Source organism: Lissotriton vulgaris, chromosome 9, assembly GCF_964263255.1.
Source record: "Lissotriton vulgaris chromosome 9, aLisVul1.2, whole genome shotgun sequence".
Classification (NCBI taxonomy): Eukaryota; Metazoa; Chordata; class Amphibia; order Caudata; family Salamandridae; genus Lissotriton; species Lissotriton vulgaris.
The window spans coordinates 409,133,671-409,154,256 of record NC_141697.1 but is presented as its reverse complement, the minus strand read 5'-3'; the positions used below and the strand labels follow the sequence as shown (position 1 = coordinate 409,154,256).

The 20,586-nt window shown below is 47.6% G+C and overlaps 1 long non-coding RNA gene across 4 annotated transcripts in view; it reads right to left on the bottom strand.

The window, feature by feature from the left end:
• Window positions 1–20,586, bottom strand: part of LOC147690193 (uncharacterized) — a 1,258,182-nt gene that overhangs the window by 407,002 nt on the left and 830,594 nt on the right. The window contains exon 5 of one of the 4 annotated variants that reach the window (XR_015299942.1): window positions 5,594–7,114. The exons of the other annotated variants lie outside the window; for them this stretch is intronic. This is a non-coding gene — a long non-coding RNA (uncharacterized LOC147690193). Of the gene's footprint in view, window positions 1–5,593; window positions 7,115–20,586 lie in introns of those variants that run through there. 4 annotated transcript variants of the gene reach the window in all.

Genomic DNA, 20,586 nt, shown 5'->3' with positions numbered 1-20,586 from the left:
GCACAACTCCAGAAGTGAAGGGCCAAACACCACAGCAGAAAGGAGAGGCAAATTATCACACATCACACCATCACAATCACACATACCAACAACACACACCTCACACATCACCACCACCACCTTCCCACCTGCACTTGTCACCAATTTGCACATCACGCACCATGGCACAGAAAAAAATTCCAACATTTACAGACAATGAGTTGCCAGTGATGGTTGAAGTGATAATCAGAGTAGAACCACATTTGTTTGGAAGCATGGTCCAACAGACACCAGTAGTCAGAAAACATCAAATGTGGAAAAGGATAGTCAGCAAAGTCAATGCAGTAGGGACCACCCTGCGCACACTGTGCGTGACATCAAGAAGAGGCGGCATGACCTCAAGACCAGGGTGAAATACCGTGCCAACAGAAACCATGAGGAGGCCCAGAGAACTGGCGGTGGCCCTCCCATTCCACCACTAACATTCACTGAATGGGAGGAGAAGGTGCTTGCATACTCCATCCAGAGAGTCTCACAGGAATAGGTGGGGGAGTGGAGGCTGGTAAGTACTAACAAATGTCTCCCATCATGCCATGTACTGTCTTGCATAACCAGAAAGCTACACTTCCAAGACCTAAATGCACTTATGTACAACACACTGTTCCCAACACATGTTTCACATATCTACCATTTCCTTCCTCTTATTCACCTCAAAGGTAGCTAGCAATATTTCCATGGGGGTATGTGTACAAGTAGCCAGCACTACAACTCCCATCAGGCACCCTTGTCCCACAGCTGAGCAGGATGGAACACTCCCCCCATCCAGAACCATGTGGCAGCCCTTTCATTGCTGTCCTCAAACTTACAGGTAGGTAGCTATCTCAACAGGGAAGGGGGTTTGTGGATAGGCAACCAGCACTACAACTCCCACCAGGCACCCTTGTCCCACAGCTGAGCCGGATGGAACACTCCTCCCACCCAGAACTATGTGGCAGCCATTTCATTGCTCTCCTCAAACTTACAGGTAGGTATCCATCTCAACAGGGAGGGGGTTTGTGCATAGGCAGCCAGTACTACAACTCCCACCAGTCACCCTTGTCCCACAGCTGATAAGGATGGAACACTCCCCCCAACCCAGAACGAAGTGGCAGCCATTTCATTGTTCTCCTCAAACTTACAGGTAGGTAGCCACCTCAACAGGGAGGGGGGTTTGTGGATAGGCAACCAGCACTATAATTCCCATCATGCCATGTACTGTCTTGCATAACCAGAAAGCTACACTTCCAAGACCTAAATGCACTTATGTACAACACACTGTTCCCAACACATGTTTCACATATCTACCATTTCCTTCCTCTTATTCACCTCAAAGGTAGCTAGCAATATTTCCATGGGGGTATGTGTACAAGTAGCCAGCACTACAACTCCCATCAGGCACCCTTGTCCCACAGCTGAGCAGGATGGAACACTCCCCCCACCCAGAACCATGTGGCAGCCCTTTCATTGCTGTCCTCAAACTTACAGGTAGGTAGCCATCTCAACAGGGAAGGGGGTTTGTGGATAGGCAACCAGCACTACAACTCCCACCAGGCACCCTTGTCAAACAGCTGAGCCGGATGGAACACTCCTCCCACCCAGAACTATGTGGCAGCCATTTCATTGCTCTCCTCAAACTTACAGGTAGGTATCCATCTCAACAGGGAGGGGGTTTGTGCATAGGCAGCCAGCACTACAACTCCCACCAGTCACCCTTATCCCACAGCTGATAAGGATGGAACACTCCCCCCAACCCAGAACGAAGTGGCAGCCATTTCATTGTTCTCCTCAAACTTACAGGTAGGTAGCCACCTCATCAGGGAGGGGGGTTTGTGCGTAGGCAACCAGCACTATAATTCCCACCAGGCACCCTTGTCCCGCAGCCGAGCAGGATGGAACACTCCCCTCACCCAGAAATATGTGGCAGCCATTTCATTGCTCTCCTCAAACTTACAGGTAGGTAGCCATCTCAACAGGGAGGGGGGGTCTGTGGATAGGCAGCCAGCACTACAACTCCCACCAGGCACCCTTGTCCCACAGCTGAGCAGGATGGAACACTCTCCCCACCCAGAACCATGTGGCAGCCATTTCAGTGTTCTCTTCAAACTTACAGGTAGGTAGCCATCTCAACAGGAAGGGGGTTTGTGGATAGGCAGCCAGCACTACAACTCCCACCAGGCAGCTTGTCCCACAGCTGAGCAGGATGTAACACTCCCCCCACCCAGAACCATGTGGCAGCCATTCCATTGCTCTCTTCAAAGTTACAGGTAGGTAGCCATTTCAACAGGAGGGGGATTTGTGGATAGGCAGCCAGTCAATCAATCAATCAATCAGTGACACTTATAAAGCGCGCTACATACCCGTAGGGTCTCAAGGCGCTGGGGGGGGGGGGGGGAGCCGCTACTGCTCGAACAGCCAGGTCTTCAGCTTCTTCCTGAAGGAGAGGTGGTCTTGGGTCAGGCGCAGGTCGGTCGGGAGGGAGTTCCAGGTCTTGGCGGCCAGGTAGGAGAAGGACCTTCCTCCTGTAGTCGCTCTTCGGATGCGGGGGACGGCGGCGAGGGCGTGGTTGGCTGATCGGAGGTGGCGTTTGGGAGCGTAGAAGTTGACTCGGCTGTTGAGGTAGCTCGGGCCTTGGTCGTGTAGGGCTTTGTGTGCGTGGGTGAGGAGGCGGAAGGTGATTCTTTTGTTGACGGGGAGCCAGTGAAGGTCTCTCAGATGTCCGGAGATGTGGCTGGTTCGTGGGATGTCGAGGATGAGTCTGGCTGAGGCGTTCTGGATCCGCTGGAGTCTCTTCTGGAGCTTGGCGGTGGTACCGGCGTAGAGGGCGTTGCCGTAGTCCAGTCGGCTGGTGACGAGGGCCTGGGTGACGGTCTTCCTGGTCTCGGTGGGGATCCACCAGAAGATCTTCCGTAGCATGCGTAGGATGTTGAAGCATGCCGAGGAGACATTGTTGACTTGCCTGGTCATGGAGAGGGAGGAGTCCAGGATGAAGCCCAGGTTGCGTGCATGGTCTGTCGGTTTGGGTGCGGTGCCCAGGGCGGGAGGCCACCAGGAGTCGTCCCAGGCGGAGGGAGAGGAGCCCAGGATGAGGACCTCCGTCTTGTCCGAGTTCAGTTTCAGGCGGCTGGTCGTCATCCACTCGGCTACCTCTTTCATCCCTTCGTGCAGGTTGGCTCTGGCGGCGGCGGGGTCGTTGGTCAGGGAGAGGATCAGCTGGGTGTCGTCGGCGTAGGAGATTATGCTGAGGTTGTGTTTGCGTACGATGGCCGCGAGGGGGCTCATGTAGACGTTGAAGAGGGTGGGGCTCAGAGATGATCCTTGGGGGACGCCGCAGATGACTTCGGAGGCCTCTGACTTGTACGGTGGTAGGCGGACTCTCTGTGTTCTTCCGTCGAGGAAGGAGATGATCCATTCCAGCGCCTTGTCCTGGATTCCGATGTTGCTGAGGCGCCGTACTAGGGTGCGGTGGCAGACCGTGTCGAATGCCGCGGAGAGGTCTAGGAGGATGAGGGCCGCTGTTTCTCCATTGTCCATCAGGGCTCGGATGTCATCGGTGGCGGCGATGAGGGCGGTCTCGGTGCTGTGGTTGGCTCGGAAGCCGGACTGTGAGGGGTCGAGGGATCCGTTCATCTCGAGGAAAGCGGCCATCTGCTTGTTGACGGTCTTCTCGATGACTTTGGCTGGAAACGGGAGGAGCGAGATGGGGCGGTAATTCTTGAGGTCGGTGGGGTCCGCTGTTGGTTTCTTGAGTAGAGCGCTGAGTTTGGCGTGTTTCCAGCTCTCAGGGAAGATGGTGGTGTCGAAGGATGTGTTGATGATGTCTCGCAGGTGGGGTGCGATGACAGCGTCGGCCTTGTTGAAGACGTGGTGAGGGCAGGGGTCGGTCGGTGATCCGGAGTGGATGGAGTTCATCGTGCGGATGGTGTCTTCGGTGCTGATCGGGGTCCAGGCGTGGAGGGTGGTGGTGGGGGGTGGTTGCTCGGTCATGGTGTGCGTTGGTTGGTTGTTGAAGCTGTTGTGTATGTCCGCGATCTTGTTGTGGAAGTATGAAGCGAGGGAGTTGCAGAGGTCTTGCGATGGGGTGATGTCGTTGTTTCCTGCGCTGGGGTTGGAAAGCTCTTTCACGATGTTGAAGAGTTCCTTGCAGTTGTGTGCGTTGTTGTCCAACCGGTCCTTGAATGCTGTTTTCTTGGCGGCGCGGATCAGCTGGTGGTGTTTCCGGGTGGCAAGTTTGAAGGAGGTCCTGTTGTCCGGTGTCGGTTCCCTTCTCCAGACTTTCTCGAGGGCTCGGCAGTTCTTCTTGGAGCTCTTGAGTTCGTCGGTGAACCATGGGGCTTTCTTGCTGCCGGGTCTGCTGGGCGGGGTCCTCAGTGGGGCGAGTTCGTCCTGGCAGTTGCTGATCCACTTCGTGAGGTTGTCGGCGGCCTGGCTGGGGTTCGCTGAGCTGGCAGGAGGGTGCTGGCTCAGGGAGGTGGCAAGCTGGTCTGCTGTGATCTTGTTCCAGCTTCTGCGGGCGGCTTGTTGCTGGTGTTGGTGGGTCGTCGTTTTCTTGAAGGTGAAGTGGACGCAGCTGTGGTCCGTCCATTGAAGCTCTGTGGCGTGGCTGAAGTCGATGTCCTTGCTGGATGAGAAGACAGCGTCGAGTGTGTGTCCGGCGAGGTGGGTGGGGGTGGACACCAGTTGCTTGAGTCCCAGGTTGGCGAGGTTGTCGAGCAGGGTGCTGGTGTTGCGGTCGTTGTTGTTCTCCAGATGGAAGTTGAGGTCTCCCAGGAGGATGTAGTCAGCGGAGGGGAGGGCATGCGGGCTGACGAAGTCGGCGATGTCCTCGCTGAATTGTGTGCGTGGTCCAGGGGGTCGGTAGATCAGGGTGCCTCTGAGGGTGGTGTTCGGGTTGGTGTGGATCTGGAAATGCAGGTGTTCGGCGGTGGTCAGGGTGTTGTCGGTGCTGGTCGTGAGACGGATGGTGCTCCTGTGGATGATGGCGATGCCTCCTCCCATCTGGTTGGCGTTTCGGTCCCTCCGGACGATCTTGTAGCCCTCTGGGATGGCGATGGCGATGTCGGGAGCTGAAGAGGCGTTCATCCAGGTCTCCGTGAGGAAGGCAACGTCTGGAGCTGTGGTGTCGAGGAGGTTCCAGAGTTCGATGGCGTGTCTGTGGACGGAGCGGGTGTTGAGCAGGATGCACTTGAGGTGGGTGCTGCTGGTGTTCGGCTTGGTGGGTGCTGGTGCGAGGCTGGTCCGGATGCAGGTGAACTTGCAGGCGTGGCAGCTGAAAGGTCCGTGGGTACGTCGTGGGGTGGCTTGATGGCATTCTGGGAGTCGGCCGGTGTTGAGAGCGGTGAGGGTGGCGGCGGAGTACGTCAGGCGGGTCGGTCGGGGTCCTCGTGGGCCAGGGGTCCTGGCCCTGGGCGCGGTCCAGGCGCGGACGGGCGTAGACGGGCTTACCTTTGGCGCGCCTTCGGCGCACAATCGGCGCGCCCGCTGCGTGTGACCGCTGCGCGTTCGCACGGTCGCCATTTAAGGCGAAGTGCGCGGGTGGGCGGAGCAGCTGGGAGGCGGGAGCGGGGAGGGTACAGAATAGAAAAAGGGGCGGGGAAAATCGGCGGTGGCGGGAAGGGAGGGCGGAGGGCGGCGAGGTAGGCGGGCAACAAGGAAGGAAAACCACAACACGGGGAAAATAAAAATTAAACAGAACAGGCACAAATTCTCGACAAAACAAGGGAAAAATGAAAGTTATACAAAACAGGCACAAATTCTCGACAAAACAAGGGCAAAAACAGCCGCAGCGGAGGCAGCCGGCAACCGGCAAACGAGGCAGCAGCGAGGCAGAGGGCAGGCAAGGGGCACACGCAGCACTACAACTCCCACCAGGCACCCTCGTTCCACAGCTGAGCAGAATGGAACAATCCCCACACCTAGAACCATTTGGCAGCGATTTCATTGCGCTCCTCAGATTTACAGGTAGGTAGCCAACTCAACAGGGAGGGGGTTTGTGGATAGGCAACCAGCACTATCGCTCCAGACAGGCACCCATGTCCCACAGCTGAGCAGGGTGGAACACTCCCCCTACCCAGAACCATGTGGCAGCCATTTCCCTCCACTGTGTTACCTAACAGGTAGGTAGTCAGTACATTCACCCTGTCATCCTTCTCAAAATGCATGGAGCCATATGACCACCACATCCCTCACATGTCAGCCAACTCTGTATAGATCCAAATGTTACATACAGTGTTCACACAGCTAAACGCATGTAACTGTCACAGAAATTACACTTTGACTCACCAAGTCACATGTGAAGTAAATTCAGGGCCCAATCATGCACAGCACAGAATGCAATGTGTAAATGCCATGGTTTCAGAGCATGAAGGCCTATATGAACACAAAACATGCACGTCAGTCTGTCAAACAAACTAAAGTACATGATATATAAGAAGATTTAAATAATTACATTGAATAGTTTTTGCACAGCTGAAACCGATTCTCTGAAGAGTAAACAAAATCCATGCATAAACCAAAATTGATGTGCACCAAGTTGGTAGATGATGACATGCCCTTGTAAACACACTATATGTACGTGTCACATGGTTGGAATTTACATGTCACACTAATGACAAATAATGTATGTACCTCAACATCATGTCATGATGCTCATAATCTTTCAGCCATACAAAATATTGCCAACGTGTGAGCAGTCAGTGGCTCCAACAACAGTAGGTATTTGTCCAAGGTCATAAAATACAACCTTCACATTTGCTATTTCATGTCTCTGTGGAAAGAGGATGTAACATCCTTGTAGGTCAACAATGCACACAGGACGTGATGCAGCACCTTTCTGAACATAGGTTGAGACATCCCACCGGCGATGGCCACCGTGTGCTGAAACGACCCAGTGGTAAAGAAATGGAGTGCGGCCATCACCTTTACTGTTGCCGTCAAAGCTGTCGGATAGGTTCTGTGAGGCCTCAAATGGGGCTGCAACTGAGCACATAGCTCTTAAAGGGTAAGGCGATTCAGACAGAAATTCCTTTTGATGTCCTCATACTCCATGTTCTCCAGCACTGGGAAAGGCCGATGCACATTTAGTCGTCTCCTACGTATTCTGAAAGAGGGCACATGTAAATGTAAATCACAGACGAGATGTGGCAAACATCTCACATGATGAGTAACAGAGCACCAACGTTGACAGGACTGTAACAACAGCTTAATGCACAGGTCACATGCACAGACACCTTGATATCATGTTGTCATTCATGTGGTCAGTATGTGCATACTAACTACTCCCAAATCAGAATCAGACTTTGTGAATGGTAAATTGTACACTCCTACATCTTGTCTCACCAGCCCTGGGTATAGCTGACACAGCACATGTGGCAAACAGCAACATTCCTGAGTAGTAAGTAGCTGCTGTCACTGCACAACCTTCTTACTTTATTTATTTATTCATTTACTTAATTTGTAAAGCGTTCTGTCACCTAACAGGCATCCTGGCGCTAGCAAACTCAGAGTGCAGTATAAAAGTGTGCCAGGAAAACCAACAGCTTACTAGACTTTAGGGAACAACCACGTTTTTAGTCTCCTTCTAAAAAGAAGGAGATCGCTGACTTGTCTCAGTTCCACTGGGAGTCCATTCCAAAGTTTAGCGGCTGATACACCAAAGGTTCTACCACCCGATTTAACTTTCCTGACCCTTGGAGTCTTAACCAATCTCGCCTATGAGGAACGAAGGCTTCTAGCTGAAACGTAGCACTCAAACTTTCTCTTCATAGAGACAGGCCTCAGCCCATGTAGGGCTTTAAACACTAAACAAAGGGACTTAAACTGAATTCTCTGTCCCAACGGGAGTCAATGCAACTCTGCCAAGGCCAAAGAGGAAGAGGACCTTCTAGGCCAGCCTAGGACTAGCTTGGCTACCGTTGACTGAATCCTCTGAAGTCTATCCAGAAGAAATTTCGGAGACTCTAACAAAAGGGCATTGCAGTAGTCTAATCTGCTGAGGATGGTACTTCGAGCCACTAGAGCACGCGCATGGGGAGGCAACAGGGGAAAGATTTTCCACAAAGATCTAATAATAGCAAAACAACAGCCCACCATTCTAGTAACCTGAGCCTCCATTGTAAGTTTATTGTTGAACATAATGCCCAGGTTATGGACCGTTTCAACTGGTCTAACTGTGGTCGAAGTATCGATGGGCCAGAAGTTGCTGGGCAGCACAGAGAAGTGTGGCTCACTGGTTAGAGGAGGCAGACCCTGATTCAGAGGTCAGACCCGGGACCAGGGTTCAATTCCCAACGCGGCAGGGTCTTGAGCTCAAAATGTCCACGGACTCGATAATTCTCGCCTTGGTGCCTACTCGAATCATGGGTTCACACTCTGCAACTCTGGACAATAGCTTGCTTAATCCCCACTACGGCCCTACCGCAATGGGACACCTGGTCTTCACTTTGGGGATGCCCAGCAGGGGTTAACTCGCAGGGAAAGCCAGGATGGGTTCCGAAAGCAAGCGCTAAGAGACCTGACGGTGATTTGGCGCTATATAAATCGAAATCAACATAACATAACAGAGGGAACCCTGTCAGCCAAACAGTAAACCTCGGTCTTACCCGCATTAAACTGCAACGTGTTTCCCTTCAACCACAGTCTCAAGAATTATAGGCCTATTTCTCTATTACATTGACACTATATTGTTGCACCTGGTTGTAAAGTGAAATGAGAGTGTGACATTTAACTCAATGATGCCCATACCTGTCATGTCAGTACACATGAGTACATGCATTGGTATGTACTTACTCAAATGTGAAATTTGATATTTGTGTGCATGTACACAGATTTGATATATATTGGAGTCTCTTTTTTGTGAACATGCCAATGTGTGAAATGGCAACTCATCCCACAGTCATGATGGACTGACCACATAATGTGCCTATATAACTGTACACAGTACTGTATTTATCTTGATAGTTGTCCAGCTTACACTTACTGTGCTCATTGTGTAATAATTGTTTGCTTAGTGAGACTAAAGTAAGAAGGAAACAACTCTGCCTCAAACTCTTTCCAAATTTTATGTGGCTCGGGATCCAAAGGGGGTCCTTGATGAAATTCGCCAAGTGGCAATGCAATAGCACAATGTGTCCATAGGTAAGGTAGACGTGCACCACCAATGCAGTCACAGGCATTGGCCACAATTGAAAGATGCGGGATTAAGGGAGAGACCACCTAGCCCCCCGCGGTGTGACACTGCCTATGCCAAATGTCATTGCAGCCAATGGGAGCCGTCATCGCGGTAGTGCAATATAATTTTGAAACTCGCGTAAGACGTGCACCGCAACTGCAGTCACAGGCATTGGATACAATTGAAAGATGCAAACCAGGCTGACCAATTGCATCAGCAGAGTACCACTGAAACAACCCTAGGGGCCTTTAAATGTCTGTGAGAGAGCCATGCATGTCACTTGCATTCAGACACTGCTGCCTGCCATTCATCACCACCAACTGCTGCTGTACCTCTACTCTGGACCAAGGCATGGCTCAAACAGAGAACATCAGGGTCTGTCCTTTCACCACAGAGGAGATGGAGGTCTTGGTGGACGAGGTCTTTGCCCAGTGTAGGAGGTTATATGGTGCTCCAGAGGTACTGGTAAGTGTATGAGTAAAGGTTTGAGAGTGCTCAGAATGCTCACATGATGTTACTGTATAGTAGTGTGTGCCTGTGAGTGCAAGCCAATGCTCATGCATCAATATTTTGGCAACAGCATGGTCCATACATGACCTAGAACATATTGCACTTGAGTATGTGGGGAGGATGGCAGCATAGACACTGGTGCGGCTCATTTGAAGCCAAAAACACACATGTTGTTCTGAGACTGGGTAATGTAAATGTGTGAGACGCTGCCTAGCATGCTGACTTCACGCCAATGGAGCGTATAGGTTTATTTCCACAGATGCCTGACTACATTTTATGATGGAAAGGACATACTGTGGTTTAGCAGTTATACAGTTACAATGCTGATTTGAGACAACTGAACTCTGAACACATATTCCCTGTGCCATGTAATGTCATAGTTTATTAAATGTTCATAGGCTCATTTGTGACATTTAAAATGTAGATTGGCCAGAGGGTACAGAATAATGTGTGTTCTGCTTTCAAAATCACCATATGTAGATGTGTCCATTTTTCACAGGAGTACAATGCCTGGCTCTATCACTTTTGGCAGTAAATCACCTCTGACACATCTGCTAAATGTAAGGTGGACATGTCATTCTTCTATTGATTCCATGATGTGTATAGTTTCGCATGTGTATGCACTGTTTCACCATTCTCATTGTACATGCATGTGATTTCTGTGACGGACCATGTTTATCCTCAGTGTAAAGCCCTCTGACCGGCCCAGTAACTGCATAATTTAACAAGGACCCATCACTAAAAGGACTTAGTAAAACATATGTTTTGTCCACCATCCTATTTCTTAATGAGATATCATATGCCTGAGGAGTACACAAGACAGGACTACACCTTGCGACAAGAGGAGTGTGAGAATGTAAGATCAGCGACCAAAATGTGACCACCATGACACATGTAGCTATGCAATGGTCAAGGACATTAAGGGGTGTGTAGTGTAAGACACACTGAGGCTGATCACTACACGTTATTTCCAGTGTATCTTATGTCATGCTCACTCACATAGTGTAGCACAGATGAGGCCCATTTCCACATTGGTTTGTGTGCTGGCACCCTGCATGTGTATGAGATGGGCATGTAGTGTGGTCATCATCATAGATATATACATTGCAATAATATGGGTATATCCAAGTGAACTTAGTGACATGGTGTATGTGCTCTGCTCTCTATGATGTATTACTGTGCTATGTATTTCCGTGCTCCAGTACTGTAACACAGTGGTACACAACACAGTGTTACAAAAACTTCCTCTTATTGTCTCCCATGCCTGCAGCTCAAGGTCCTTCAGCATAAGGCCATATGGAGGGCCATTGCCCGCAAGGTGTAGTTCCTGGGTGTCTCAAACAGACAACATACACACTGCCACAAGAGGTGATATGACATCTGCCGCCTCAGCAAAACCATAGCTGAGATGACGCTGGGGCTGGTCCCTCGAAGTGGCAGGTTGGCACGCAGGAGCATAACACCACTAATGGCCCGCATCCTGGTAGTGACACAGCCAGAGCTGGATGGACGCTTGAGGGCCCAACAGCAGCAAATTGGGGGTAAGTATTGTGCAAAGTGTGACTTTGCGTATGAGTGACTGCATGAATCCCATCCCTGAGCAAGTGCGGACCTCTGTGATGTCTCTAGTGTGATGCAATGACTTCTAAGTAGCCAGAGGGCAGAGATTCTGCATTTGTACAACATTTTGTTTCTCATGTGGCAAATCCATGTATGTTGTCATAGCAAAACATCTTGCCATGTTTTCATCTCACATTTTGTGAATGTTGTCTTAAGGGAGACCTTCCTACACAGGAAAATTCATTGTGTGAAGTGTGTAGCCCAGTACACTTATCAGGCTTGTGTGTGCCGTGTGTCTACCACAATAGTGTGCACATGTGATGATGTGTAAGTGGCTAGAGACATCCACAGATGTGGACTCAGGGAGCAGTGTGTTGGTAGAGGTCCCACCTGTCCCACTAGTTTTTTCACAACGATAGAGATGACAGCACCATAGCAAACCATATTAGCCTAATATCAGCAGCATGGCATACCATGATGTAATTTCATGCCACAGTAACAGCACGTGCACACAGGTGCTGATGGGGTAGATGGTGATGATTGCAGTAATGCATTGACTGATTTGCATTTGCCTTTTGTGCACATGGCAACATGACTGGGATGGTTAGACTCTGGGATTTAAATGCAATGTAGCTGAACCTGGCTAGTGTGAAATTATTTTGGCATTATTGGTTAACATGGTTGGATGTGATAAGTGGCTATGGCAAATTGTGATGTAACTGAGGTGTTGTACAGTAATTTGACAGATAATAAGGAGCAAATGTTACTTAGAGTGTCAGTCCTCAGTATGTGTGCATTGTAGAGGGGTGTCCATGTGCACCAGTGCATGGTGAAGTTGTGGCTAATGCTTTTAGTCAGTGAGTGAATTTTTGACACATTGATGTGTCCTCAATGTCATCAGTCAGCACAACGTAGGGATGTCATATGCTAGACCCTAGGTATTCTCACACATTAGCTGTCCTAATGGAGGCCACCGACTTCCTCATCTACAGAAGACACAATCATGTCTTGGATCAATGAGGGCCTGTCAGGCACTTGTGGAAATGTTGGTATGTGACATGTCACAACATATGAAGGCCTTGCATTAAATTCCCATTCTCATACTATTGTGCATTGTCTATGTGACTACATTGTTACATGGGTCTTATTTGTACATCATTAACAAATAAGATGTGTCCTTGTGACATATGCTGCTGTGTGAGTATCACAGACATTAACTGGCAGTGAACAGCAGTGAGCATCATGTTAGTGTGCATTTAGAGGTGTGTGCTGTGCACATAAAGAAAGTTACATCTACACAGCTGACAGCAATGTATAACTGTAGTTGTGCTTCAATGCCCAACATTGTGGATTTCAGAAGGTGATCTCCCTAGCAAAAGGATGTATTTGACTTTGCATCGGTGGTGCTCCATGAAATATACTTCAATTGTCAATGAGACAACATGTTTGGATGTGTAGCTATCTTACCTACAGGCACCTAGGCATGCCTACAGAGTGCCTACAGACAATTGTATGTGTAGTTACATATAGGCACATGCCCAGCTATTTGGTTATGTCAACGCAACATGGAGCATGAATATCAACTAAGCATGTTTCCATGCATCCACAGATGATTGAATACATGTGGCTTATGCTGAAATTACATGGAGTAGTTAAACATGGGAGTTTCATTCGAAGGATTAGAGATTGTATTGCATATGATGTTTGTCAGTATGGCACTATACTGAACCTCGGTCTCTGTCTTTTGCAGCATCAACCGAGAGTAGGGAAGGACAGGGGCCTGACACCGTTGGGGAAGCTACTGGCACGACTGCTATACAGGAGTTCAGTGACACTGAGGGGACCAGTGTCTCTGAGGGGGACAGGAGTGCCCTGGAGGATTCCCGGCCGGAAACACCAACCTCCACATCTTCACAGTCCAGTGGTGACTCCTTGATGTTGGCGGGCACAGGAAGTTCAAGATCTGCATCTTCTTCCCCCACACCTCATCCAGTGTCCACCCTCCCGGATGCTCCCCCAAGTGCTGTCTGTGCCCACAACCCTAAGAACGGTAGAGTCTCCTTCCCCCCAGGCACCGCTGCCCCTGCCCCTGTCTCCCCTGCTGCCCTCAATGTGGAGGCCATAGACATTTTGCAGCAGCTGTGTGTGGGTCAGACTGCTCTCCTGAATGCCCTCCAGGATCATGGCAAAAAGTTGTCAAAGGTGGTTGCATTCATGGAGGGCATTAATTCGTACGTGGGTGGCCTACACCGACCTGTCCAGCCTTGGTTCTCCACAGTGACTGCAAACATTGAGCAGTCCCAAGCTTCCAGGCCAGCTCCTGTCCCTTCGGCAACCCCCCTGCCAGTGCCCCCACCTGATCAGAGTACATACACACCAGAGCCCTCAGGCACCCAGTCATCCACATGCAGTACACAACAGCAGCACTCTAAGCGTACCAGACAACTTACACCATCACCATAGCACAAAAAGAGCACACATGACCGCAAGACAAAAAGCCCATCACGGACACTCAAGGACATAAGGCAAAAAAGCATGCATCAACATTACATTCCTCCGAATCATCACCATCCAAGGGAACTCCCATCCCCACATCTGATCCCAAAGACACACAAGCACTTGCCCTGTCTGCAGTCAACCTGGTGCCTGCCACAACTAAGCCCAAACACATTCCGAAGGCAGTCTCACCCAAAGCTTCGACTCCCACCCACACCCCTATGAAGCATGGACAAGAGAACAAAGTGGGGAGTGTACCTCCACAACAGGGGATTCAGAGGAAAAGGCAACTCCTCCCCCAGCAATCCATAAAGTCCAGCAATTCCCCACAGAGAGAGCCACCAGCACCTGCTACACCTTTGGAGAAGATTGAGGCTGTTGTGCCCACCTCACTTCTCACTCCTGCCAAGACACTTGTGGGATATCGGATCACAAAACAATTGAGACCCAGCACTCAACATTCATCATCAGCCACTGCACCTCCACACAGCATGTCTTCACCTCCCCGGGCCACCACTCCACCCGGTCCAAGCTGCCCTCAGGCTCCCACATCCATAGATCCCTCTACCTCAGCCAGTTCTCTCTCTCCCAGGTCCAGTCCTTCAACTGACCCTGACAATCAGCCCCCTCCCAGTTCAACTTTGACCCAATGTTGAAGCCAAGTATTCCTTCCCACACTATTTCTCCATGAGCGGTGCCTGGCCTGCCCATTCAGAACACCTATCCTGTGGTGATTTCCATGGCAGTGGACTGTGTTACCTATTTGATGTGCAGGTTTTACAGGAGAGCACCTGCATCTCAGCACTTTTTAGCAGTGGTAAGGGTCCCAGAGTCCTAATGTCCAACAAAAATATGGGTCCAGTAGGAGGCAAAGAGGGCAAAAAATGTAGGGGAAGACCACCCCAGGGCTGACAGGTCTAACAGTGCCTGTTTGTTTACATTATCAGACACCTGCTTTAGATTGTGGGGACATGTAGGAGTTGTTGGTTGAGCAATGTCCAGTATGTCGGTATGACCTTGCTGTCCTGGGGTACACCTACTTATTGTAGCTGTCATTTGTGAGTATGTAGAGTGTGTCACTGCAATGTCTGTGTTGTGGTTTGATGATCGGCCATGGCTCTTGCGTATGTTTGTGCTCACTGTGCTGGCCTGCTCAGGAAAACTAATATTATAATTGACTTTTCACATACATTGATGTTATTTTACTTTTTTACCACTTTGTGATGTGGTATTAAGAGTCATACCAGCCCAAGAGGGGCTTTGATGCCTACAAATTGTGAATTACTCCTCTGTGTGTTTTTGCTCTGTACACTCCTCACCCGTCCAATACTAATGTACACACCACTTAGGTCTAATATCTTCCACCCCATGCCTTGCCAGTGTGTGACCCTCCCCATCGCTTCCTAGTGTGACATTATACTGTGTGAGGGCGATCTGTGTCCAGGATCAATGTTCCACTCAGGACTATTTCACAATTTTTTTTTTTTTTTTTATTGAACAAGACAGTAGGTATATATTGGTACATTTGATTTTTCGACTCTAGATAAAATTTTCATACCGTATACAAGAGACAAACCAAGCATATACATTATAGATAACGAATAAATTAAGTCAATCTTAAAATGCTAGTGCAAAATGGAATAAGAAAAACAGTTAATCCAATACGTCAAATTTCCTGTTACATTGTACCCTTCTTTCAAGTACTAAAGCATAATCATACAAAGTTAACCGAAATAAGCTACTAATTTGTAGCTGCAAAAATACTGTGGCAATATTAAAGTGCTTGTGCAAGAACATGGAGAATTAACAATATACGAGGAGGGCTAAGGAAGAATAAACATTCGAGTTTCTACTCTAGTTCCTTTAACCCTACTAATTTAAAATACAGAAACATCATATATAATAAAGATATAATTCTAAAGTGACAGTGCTAGAATATACATCGTTGTTATTGAATGATTCTTCATATACAAGTATATCGAAACCCATCAGATAAAGTAGCAAAGTTATTATTTCAATTAATAAAGTGCGAGTGCAGTACAGTGCAAAATATCCGAATAAAGTGCCGAAAATGCAATAGCAGCTAATGAAAAGACAATGGTACAATATCAATTTCCTTTTATAGATTCCAACCTCTCAAAATATTTCCAATTCCTTTCAAATCTTTTGATCGCACCCACCCTACCTGCATAAGCTCTCTCAAATGAACATGTTCTTTTCATTTTATTGACCCATTTTAATTGACATGGGATTACCTCAGATTTCCAATTTTGTAAAATCATGGACCGTGCTACAATAGTAGAGATAAAAATAAAAGCCTCTTCTGAGCTATTCAACCTATCCCTATCTTTACAAATACCAAAAAGGGCCACTTCTGCTTCAGGTAGCAGTGTTTTCCCAGTTGCCAGTTCCATGTCATTAAAAATCCCCTTCCAAAAAGATTCTAGCTTTGGACAGGAGAAAAAAACATGGTGCCAGCCACCCTGACCATTGGCTTTGCATCTAAAGCATTTAGGGCCCGATGTAGGTGGCAAATTCCGGTCGGAAACGGCCGAAATCGGCCGTTTCCGACCGGTATTTGGCACTTTGAGATGTAGGGGGCCAGTATTTACCTATTCGGTATATTTACCAAATCGGTAAATTTACAGAATCTGTAAAATACCGAATCGGTATTTTTACCGATTCGGTATCTTCCAGATGTAGGTGGGACTCTTTTGAGTCCCACAGGCCTTTCAGATTCTGTATTTTAACACCCAATCCAATTGGGTGTTAAAATACCGAATCCAGGTGTGCATGCACATGTGTGCATGCACACCTGTGCCATGTGACAGACAGACATGCCCTTAGGGCATGTCTGCGTGCCACATGGCACACAAGCCAGTATTGGGGGTGCTAGAGGGTGTCAAAGTGACACCCCCTGCACCCTTGCTGGAATCGGTATTTACCGATTCGGTAAATACCGAATCGGTAATGCCCATTGATTCCTATGGGCTTCAATGCCCATAGGAATCAATGGGCATTACCGATTCGGTATTTACCGAATCGGTAAATACCGATTCCTTCCGATTCGGTAATTTTTAAAATAAAATTACCTACATCTGCCCTTCTCTTTTTTACCACTTCTTAAATACCGATTCGGTATGAATCGGTATTTATGAAGTGGTAAAAAAGATTTACCTACATCGGGCCCTTATTCTCATAATCAGGGAATATTCTCTGCAAGGCCTCCGGGGTGTAATACGCCATCCAGCGAGAGAGAAAGGACATTCGTTTATAATTAGCTGCCCGGAGTGCTTTATGTCCCAGCTGACATATTACTTCCCAGTCTTTTTCTGAAAAAACGCACTGTGTCGTGAGGCTTATTTTGTCTAGATGTTTAAGAATTACCTGAGGAGGTCCTGGAGGGAGTAGCCTTTTATACCAGTATCCTATACCCTTATGTTTTTCCCCATATAAATCTGATAACAAGGCATTGGGTAAAGTGTCAGACCCCCCTAACTCTTTTCTTATCAGATAAACCAGTTGTAAATAGTCAAAAAACATAAGCCGCCTAGGATATGCTCTATCTACAACTGTTTGCCAGCTAATTACCTTATGTTGGGAAAATAAGTGTCTTATTTCACGAAACCCAGCTTACTCCCATTGTAGCAGATGATTATGTGATATCTTAAGTCCCATTTTACCACATTCTTTTAATTTCAAAAAACTAGAACCATCTGAGCCACATTTTTTATATAAAAGTCGTAATCTTGAGGAGTACACTAGTAGTGTCTTGAATCTTGTTTTCTTGGGCAGCTTTGCAGTTTTTAAAAAGAAAAAAATTTGAGAGCCTGCTTCCTCTAGCATTTTATCTAAAAAGAAATTGTCTCTTGACTGTCTAGTTCTTAGTAGTCCTGCCACTATATCGAAGAGGGCTGCTTCATAGTATGTTTTAAAATGGGGAAGAGCCAGCCCACCTTGATTCACCGTACGTTGTACCGCTGAGAGCTTAACTCTTGAAACTTTTTTATTCCAAATAAATCTAGTCATCATAGAATCAAGTTCCTTAAAAAAGGCCATGTTGACTTTTATTGGAATATTACTAAAAAGAAATAAAACCAAAGGAAGTATGTTCATCTTTACCAGTGCAACTCTACCTATCAAAGTCAAGGGCAAAGAATCCCATTGTTCCAGCATGTTCTTAATTTTGTTCTTCATCTTAATATAATTCAACCCAAAAAGATCTTGATAGTCTCTAGTCACGTAAATTCCTAGATATCTTATTGGATCCCGTTTTTCTGCTTGCGACTGAAGGTGTAATGGTAGAAAATCTAGATTGGAATTTAAAATAAGGACTTCCGTTTTCTTCTCATTGATTTTATATCCCCCAATCTTTTCGTAATCCTTAAGCTCTTTCGTGAGATGTAAAATATTTTCTTTTTCCGGAGCTAAATACAGAACAATATCATCAGCAAATAATTTTAACTTTGACATTCCGCCAATAGGAGGTAATATTGCTGCATTGTTCCTTATTTTTATCACCATCGGTTCAATGAAAAAGGTAAAAAGCAGGGGAGATAAAGGACACCCTTGCCTTGTCCCGCGATTTATTTTAATCTTCCCTGCTTGCCTGGTGTTAACTAAAACCTGAGCTGATGCCCCTTCATAAATGTTCTGTAACATACTAATAATCGGGCCGGGAATCCAAAACAACCCAAGGAAAACAATAACGCTGACCAGTTAACTAAATCAAATGCTTTTTCTGCATCGATCATTAAGATACATGCAGAAGAAGGACTGTTTCACAATTTGTTATGTGCTATTTTCTTGTACTTGATTGCAGTCATGGTTGCATGTACAGTGCAGATGTTCTTCCAGCACAGTCCTCTAGTCATGTTCCACACATCTGTGTTTCCCAGAGTTGTGCTGCAGTAGGTGATAGCTAAAGTATATGCCTGTTTGCTGAGGTAATGCTACACATCCTGAGTGTGATCTGTGCCCTGTGATGATTTGTCATGTTGAAGGTCATGGTGGAGCACTCAGATATGTGTGATACAGGTTTTGGTGGTGTTCACACACTGCATACTGTGCATGCACTGCTGTCAGTGTATGTTGCATTGTCCTTGCCTGGTGTGACCCCCCCCCCGATGTCCAGCTGAGTTTAGCATGTAATAATTTTGTATGTGCATATGTTGTGTATTTGTTGTTGAGGGATGCAGTCTTTGGCCTGTGTTGGCTCTTTCTACTGACAGGTCCATGTGTGTGTAATGTTATTTTTGCATGACATTGTGTGTGAGGAGTTGGTGAATTGGAAGACATTCAGATGAGTGTTGAATTTGTAGTGTGCATTTCTTGTGTGAATGTCACATGCAGCTCTGCGGAGTCTTGTTCATTAGTTTGTTTTGAGTTCACAATTGTGATATGGCCTCCTATATGTGTACTGTCACTTATCAGGATTGTGCATGTGCATGCTTGTGCTACACATTGACACCATGCTCACTTTGTAACTGGTGGAGTGTCTATGTCTGTGTTTGCAGATTTGCCTTATTGCACACAGTTAGTGTTCATGATTAGTATTTGATCATATATTTTTTGATTGGTTTGAATGATGGTGTCTGTGCAGTTGCCAGAGTAGAAATGTTATCTATTCCGGTGGTGTCTAGGATCACATTGCCTATCCACTGTTTGTCTGCTCATAGCTGGGCGTTTTGGGCTTCTTTTGATGTGGTTTGTGAATCATGTGTTTGGCAAATGTTTTGGGATCAGAATTGTTTCAGACATCCCTGATACACACCAGGGTGCGGCATTGGTTATCAGGAAAGTCACAGGACCTTATTTTCACCTTTATCTGTGCTTCTCACAGGTGTTGAGTAGTGAAGGTGGGTGATGGGTAGATGAAGGGTTTGTGTGAAGGTCATACTTGGGTTTGACAGCCAGGGAGTGTCACAATGAGCCATGAGTGTTTGCGGGGCGATGTACAGCTGTTGAATTGAGGCTCCTTTATGCCTCTGCTGTAGCAGTTGTATGGGCTTTAGTTCATTACATTTCCCGCAACCTCCCGGGTGGGGCACCTGGAGGTGCGGCGCATCCAGTTTGGCCGAATGGGTTGAAACTTAGTCCTGTCATGGTTAATGTGGTTATGGGCAAGCATTCCCAGGATCAGGTTGAGATACCTTTCTGGCTTGCCGGGAAAATTGAACAACTGGAGGCAGTGTTTTCTAATACCACTCCTGTGGAGAAACACAGGATCCTTACAATCAGTATGCAAAAAGACTTTTTTATAGTGCCGGAAGTGACTGACTGTGACACTTGGGGTATGATTTTTGCGGCAGTCTGTACTAGGTGCTTAGGCACACCGTCTATGGCTGTCCTACCCTCCGTCATTAAGCATGTTCACAATGAGCACGGACCGGAGACGGCTGTTGAGTCAGGAATGAGACTCGTGGGAGTTTTTGATGTAGTTTCTGATCTCGTCCTTGCTAATGTTAAGGGTGATGCGGTAAGCTTCCAGGTGTCTAATGCTTTGCGGGATGTCCCCGAGGCAGAAAAGCCCCGTCAGTTACTGAAAATTATTACGGCGGCTTATAAGACCATCGGCCGTAATAGTTTGGGTGTTAAGCCTATTGCTAAAAAACAAACACAGCAGCAGACTCAGTCGGCGAATTCTGATAAAGATGAATGCCAGAAAGTTCCGAAACAGATTGGAGTAAGAATAAAAAACAGGAGAAACAGCGACAGAAACAGGAGTCCCGTCTTGCTTCACTGATACCTGCGCCCACTGAGCGTCCATATGAGTTGCGTGACCACACTACGATAAAGTCACCTGATTTCAGGTTCCTGATCAACGTTCTAATCGC